We start from the raw sequence: 6,698 nt of genomic DNA, 5'->3' as shown, positions 1-6,698 counted from the left end.
CTGTAGCTCGGAGTAGTTTGATCATCTGAAGACTTCTCTCAACTCGTCAAAATCATTCTCCCTCCAGCTTTGCTCCATTGTTGATGAGGAACTGCATTCCTTTGGTGGAGGAGAGGCACTCTGCTTTTTAGAGTTTCCAGTTTTTCTGCTCTGTTTTTTCCCCATCTTTGTGGTTTTATCTCCTTTTGGTCTTTGATGATGGTGATGTACAGATGGGTTTTTGGTGTGGATGTACTTTCTGTTTGTTAGTTTCCTTCTAACAGACAGGACCCTCAGCTGCAAGTCTGTTGGAGTTTGCCAGAGGTCCACTCCAGACGCTGTTTGACTTTGTAACAGCAGCGGTGGCTGCAGAAGAGCAGATTTTCATGAACCATGAATGCTGCTGTCTGATCGTTCCTCTGGAAGTTTTGACTCAGAGGAGTACCCGGCCGTGTGAGGTATCAGTCTGCCCCTACTGGGGGGTGCCTCCCACTTAGGCTGCTTAGAGTTCAGGGGTCAGGAACCCACTTAAGGAGACAGTCTGGCCATTCTCAGGTCTCCAGCTGCGTGCTGGGAGAACCATTGCTCTCTTCAAAACTGTCAGACAGGGACATTTAAGTCTGCAGAGGTTACTGCTGTCTTTTTGTTTGTCTGTGCCCTGCCCCCATAGGTGGAGCCTATAGAGGCACACAGGCCTCCTTGAGCTGTGGTGGGCTCCACCCAGTTCGAAGTTCCCAGCTGCTTTGTTTACCTATGCAAGCCTGGACAATGGCGGTGCCCCTCCCCCAGCCTCACTGCCACCTTGCAATTTGATCTCAGACTGCTGTGCTAGCAATCAGTGAGACTCCGTGGGTGTAGGACCCTCCGAGCCAAGTGCGGGATATAATCTCCTGGTGTGCTGTTTTTTAAGCCCGTTGGAAAAGTGCAGTATAAGGGTGGGAGTTACCCGATTTTCCAGGTCCATCTGTCACTCCTTTCTTTGACTAGGAAAGGGAATTCCCTGACCCCTTGCACTTCCCGAGTGAGGCAATGCCTAGCCCTGCTTCGGCTTGCACACGGTGCGCTGCACTCACTCTCCTGCGCCCACTGTCTGGCACTCCCTAGTGAGATGAACCCAGTACCTCAGATGGAAATTCAGAAATCACCCGCCTTGTGCGTCAGTCACGCTGGGAGCTGTAGACTGCAGCTGTTCCTATTTGGCTATCTTGGCTGTGCCCACTCTCTAGAATTTTTAAATTATATTTAGAATTGTTTTTTCTACAGTTCACTGTATAAACTATTTGGTTTTTTTAAAAAAGCAAAATCATCGTTATGTGTGACTCTTGATAGGCCACAGAACAATTGAATGAGCATGACTGAGACCACTTTCTTAGATGTCTGTAAGTAGCAGGGCCATGGTAGACCTGCTCAGCGGATGCACTTTAGCAGATGGAACTTCTAGTTTACCTGAATATTTATCCTTGACAAGGTAGGGCTGAGCCTACCCTTGCTTTGGATCTTTCTAGTACAAGAAATATTCACAGAAATTGTATCTAGATACCTTTTGTTTGGAAAATCCTGTTCAGAATCATAGTGTAATCTTAGGGACTCATGCCATGCTCATTTGACTTCTTCCCATATTTTTTATGTTTCTTTTGGTAAAACTATACTGGTTTTCATTTTTTACTTAATATCACACAATTAAACTGTCCATATTTGAGCTTTATTGTAGCTTATCAGTGATAAAAAACAGGTAGTAATTGCCTTTGTTTGCTTGTTTGTTTTCCTAATAAGGCCTGAAAACAGCCATTCCTTATTAAGGAAGTGTGCAATGTAACATATTTGCTAGAGTTACATGGATTATATATTTCTTAAAGGGAAAAATTTGAGAGTATCATGTATTACCACGAGGATTATTATTACAGTAGTTGCTCAGATTTGGTTAAGGAAGCCCAATCAAAGTATAGTTAAAGGATTATTATCTCTCTGTTAATATTAAGACATTGTTTCCAAAATCTCAGCCCCAATAATTCCACAGCATCTGAAAACAAGTGTTTGTGATCATGTGTAAGCATGAAGTTGTTCCAAGTAAGTGAGGATATTTTAGTTATGTGAAAGGCAGTATCAATGGAAGGTTATTTGTTTTATACCAGTGGCCAGGATGGTGGAATTGGGGTTATTTCTACAGTTATTCTTAGATGATTACTAAACTGCTAAGAAATGCCCCATATGATTTGTATCTAGGAAAGAAAAAAATCAGTATCATACTGTTGTCATCTGTCAGAATTGTTCATTTTATTCTGAATTAAATGTGGCTTTTGAAGTTACCTTGAATTCCTGGTGACCACATGTTTTTATCTGGAAAACCTGGGAAAGTTGTCTGTCCAATCTACCCTGCTGTTTTTTTTTTTCTCGGTTGGAACTGCTGTTTAGATGATGCTTTTACTATGCAGGAGAGAGTTTTTGTTAAGGATATATTTGAAGATTGGGTTTTCCGTATTGTCTTTCATTCTTTGACTTTGGCAAAGTGTACAGTAGATTTTCATGATCATTGCATACTTCTTGTCATGGAAATGTATTTTTATGTTTTTAAATACATTCATTTTACACTTGTGACTTTATTATTGACTTTAAGAGGCAGAAATAAAAAAATAAATTTAAAAAAAAAGAAAATGAATGCGATCCACACACCTGCGTGAGTGAGACTATCACGGCAACAGCGACACCCACAGGCATCGCCGCCTTCACGGAGAGGGCATGGAAACCTCAAGACTATCATGGATGATCAGTTCTACACTCCACCCTTCCAAGGTGGTTTCTCCCTGAAATCTTGTGTGAGCCCCGGGAGAAACTTCCAGTTTCCGTAGAATTCTGGAGAACTCAGAGAGCCAGCCCCGGAAGCCCCCCTTTCCTGGCCGATCTGGCCCCACCTTCACCTACCACACATGGCCCTGTGTCTGTGGTCTCTGGCTTCAGAGGGCGAGTTATCCAGGGCCCTTGGGTACTCATGCATATTCGTGAAGGTGTGAAGCTGGTGGGTCTTTATAAGTGCCACTGGCGGGGTCGGACTCCTGACTGGAACTGCGTGCAGCACAAAGGCCAACTGAGGTGCATGGGCACTGCCGGCCACTCTCTGCCCTTGTCTCTCCGTGAAATTCCGGCCAGGTTCCCCTGCGATGGCTCTCCAGACACCTTCTGACAGCCCCTTCCCCACGGAAGCCTGAGGACGAGGACGGCAAAGGGACTCGTTTGTAACCTGAATGAAAAAGATGCCCTGCCAGCGTGCTTTGAGTGGAACCCTTACCTGAACTGGCCAGAGAGACCTGCCTTTTAGAGTCCAGGATTCAGATTTCGTGTAAGAATCGAAGGTTCAGGCATCCAGGCCAGGGTGGCATGGAACCCACGCACGCAGATGGCCTGTGCAATGCGGCCCACAAGGATGCCACCCTCCCTCCTTGGTCGCCTTCACCCCCACCAGGGCGTGGGGTACAGGGGGCTTTCGTTAGCCAGGCAGCAAGGGTCACCACTCTGCTGCAGCCCAGCGAGGCTTCCCAGGCCGAAGGAATCTCCCAACCTGCCATGGAACATGGGGATTTTGGGTTTGCTGTCCTGGCTCCTTCGGAAGTGGCGCTGACCCACCCTCAGACACCTGGGTGACATCAGCACCCAAACAGATGGAAGGGGGACCAGGATCCACACTACGGTGACCTTCTGGGTTTGTGCTCAATGGGACAGCATGGGCCGCTCACGCTGAGTCAAACAGATGGCAGGGGGACCAGGACCCACAGCAAGGCGGCCTTCTGGGTACCTCCTCAGTGGGACAACTTGAGCCACGCAGGCTGAGTCACAGGAGCAAGGTGTGCTTGCACCGCACACGTCCCACATGAGTCCATATTGGGGCTGGGGCCAGGATCTCCAAGTCACCAGGGCACGTGGGGACGTGAAGCCGAGGCACATCTACCGCCGCAGCTCGCGCCCATGGAGGCCTCTGCGTGTCAGAAGCAGATGTAAGCCATCCAGACACCCTCCCAACCACTGCAGGAGCTGGAGTGTTCATCTACACTCGCATCCACCCTGCTATGTGAACTCCTGTCGACCGCAGAATTTCAGCAAAAGGCACATCCTTTCCTAGCAACGGAGCCACTGGGGGAGTTGAAGGACGTGGAAGAGCCCACTTTTCTGGAACCACTTCTCAGCCAGGGAGAACACTGGGCTCAGTTGGAGAAGCTTTAGGACGCACGGTTGGGAAAGGATGGGGACAGCGGGGTGGCCCTTCTTTCACGGTGAACCTCTGGTTCGGTATGGAGACCTGTGTCTTCCCTTCCAGCTGGCCTGTCGAGGATTCCTGAGTCCAGGTCCAGCAAGAGACTCCACAGAAAGGAGGGCTGTCATTCTTTTCTGAGCATCTCAGGGAGTTCAGAGCCAGCACAGGTACTCAGAGATGGGCCGTCTACTGCCCATGCACGGGTCCGCGGGCAGCCGGCTAGGGTTTGGGACCAGCCCAGGCAGGGCTCTCATACCTTCCCCAGCACCCCTACGCCTTGTACACCCCCCCCGGCCCCCGCATTCTTCAGTGGTGTAGGCAGAGACCTCCACCCAGGGAAACACCGGCCGGGGCAGTGGACAGGCCTGCTCTCCTTTCTGCAGCTCAACTCCACTGCCTCCCCACTCCACCATCACTTGCACACCCATGCCCTGCTATACTCCCTGGCATCATGTGGAGTGCCTGGCAACTAAATGTAGACCCCAAGATCTCTCACAAACTGTGGTTCTGCTTTTTCTAGGCAGGAGGGAAGCCAGGCAGAGATGGGGAAAGGAACGGAGACAAAGTGAGAGGGAGTGACAGAGGGAGGAAAGGACGGATGAACGGAGGGCCATTGGAAGGGATGGAGAGAGGGAGGGAAAGAAAAAGAGAAGAATGGAGGGAGGGAAGGAGGGATAAATGGAGGTATGGATGGAGGGAGAGAGGGAAAGAGAGAAGAACAGAGGGAGGAGAGAGGGAGAGAAGGAAGAATAGAGGGAAGGGTGGACAGAGGGAGAAAAGGAGCAAGAAACAGAGAAAGGAAGGCAAAGAGAAAAGCTGTCTTCTGCCTCCAGGACCAGCAGGACCTCGAACTCTGGGAAAATGTTGGGTGCCCAGTGCAGGCTGAGTGCTGGGCCAAAGGCCGTGTAGGCCAACGGTGCCCTCACCGGCCCTCGGGATTGTCAACCTGGGTTACTTCATCTGGGAGCGATTCAGACGAATTCTACCTCCCAAGGAATGAGCGAATTCCCCAAAGAGCAGAGCCGAGACTCGAATGGTTGTCTGTTTTTCATCCACATGGTTCACAGATGGCATATCACCATGCTAAGCCTGCAACAGAGCATGAGGCAGATACTCCCATCCACACAGGAGTCACAATCAAGCCGAGTGAACCATGATTCCAGATTCCACGTTCCTTTGCCCTCTGCAAGGTGGCCTGTTGCTCACTGGTCTCTGGCCCCCGAAAGCGAGACCATGTGGACTGTTTGTTTCCCGAGCTCTGTGGGGACACAGAAACCTCCAGCGAAGCGCGGAAAAGTGGCAATGTGTCTTCGCTCTCCTTTGCAGTTTCCAAACAGGCCATTTTGGAGACTCCCCATGTTGCAGGAAACAGGAATGCATCATCAGGCTGTGATGCCTCAGTCCCCTGCCCTGACTCCAGGCCAACCAGGAGGCCTCCCTTTTGCTGACACTCCAGGCCTTCCCTCGGCTCACGAGCTCCCGAGCTTCCAACACATTGCACCGGCTCAGGACAGGGTGTGCTTGGAGGCGTCAGGGCCTTGGACCCACAGTTCTGTGATCCCCTCCAGTCCTCTGCCTTACCACAGAAAAATTGTTTTGGATCCCTCGCTGACCCTCCCGCAAGGCCCTCTCTTACCCCACACACCCAGAGCCGCCAGGGCTGCCCAGGGGCGAACAGCCTGCCCAGCCCTTTTTCTCAAAACGCCCACACCATCGTCGCTTGTCCCGACGAGTACCCGCCCATGGCCAACGGGAAAGGAAGGCCCTGATTTGCCCCACCCTGGCACTAGAGTCCTGGCAGCCTGATCCCGGGAAAGAGGGGCTGACGGACATCCAGACACACCACACCAACACCACGAGCAAACCCACCCCAACACACACACAGATACACACAGGGGCACGCACACAGGCACACAAGCACACACACGGACACACACACAAGGACATACAGGCAAAGACACAGACACAGCTTGAAAGAGAGCTAGGGAGACTGGGATGGAGAGATAGAAATGTATGCAGAGAGAGAAAGGTGGAGGAGGAGAGAGACAGAAGGTGACAGAAGAGCGAGAGGTGGAGGGGGAAATAGAGAAAGGGAGACGGCGAGGGAGTTGTAGAGCAAGAGAGAAAGAGCCTTGGAGAAGGAGGCTCTGCTCAGGTAGACAGGGCAACTTTGAGCATGCTGGGGTGAGGTGGAGGGTGCTTGGGCCAGGCTAGAACAGGCCGTCTGGACCGCCCAAGTGGGAAAACCAACGGAGCCCTGAGACGTGTTTTTTTTTTTTTTTCTTGGATTGGTTGGTTGCTTTTGGGGTGCGTTTCATAGGGTCCTTCTGTCTCCTAGGTGTGGTGGTCCCTGAGATTTGTACAGTGCACCCGTCCATCAGGTGGAAGCTGTGGCACCAAGCGTGTCCACGGGGCCAGGCCTGGGTCTCTCTTCTGTCCTCAGGACTTGAGTTTACACGAAGTCAGTGGCAATAGG

This window comes from Pongo pygmaeus, chromosome 23, assembly GCF_028885625.2.
Source record: "Pongo pygmaeus isolate AG05252 chromosome 23, NHGRI_mPonPyg2-v2.0_pri, whole genome shotgun sequence".
Lineage (NCBI taxonomy): Eukaryota > Metazoa > Chordata > Mammalia > Primates > Hominidae > Pongo > Pongo pygmaeus.
The sequence above is the reverse complement of the archived record's forward strand: the minus strand, read 5'-3'. Positions refer to the sequence as shown.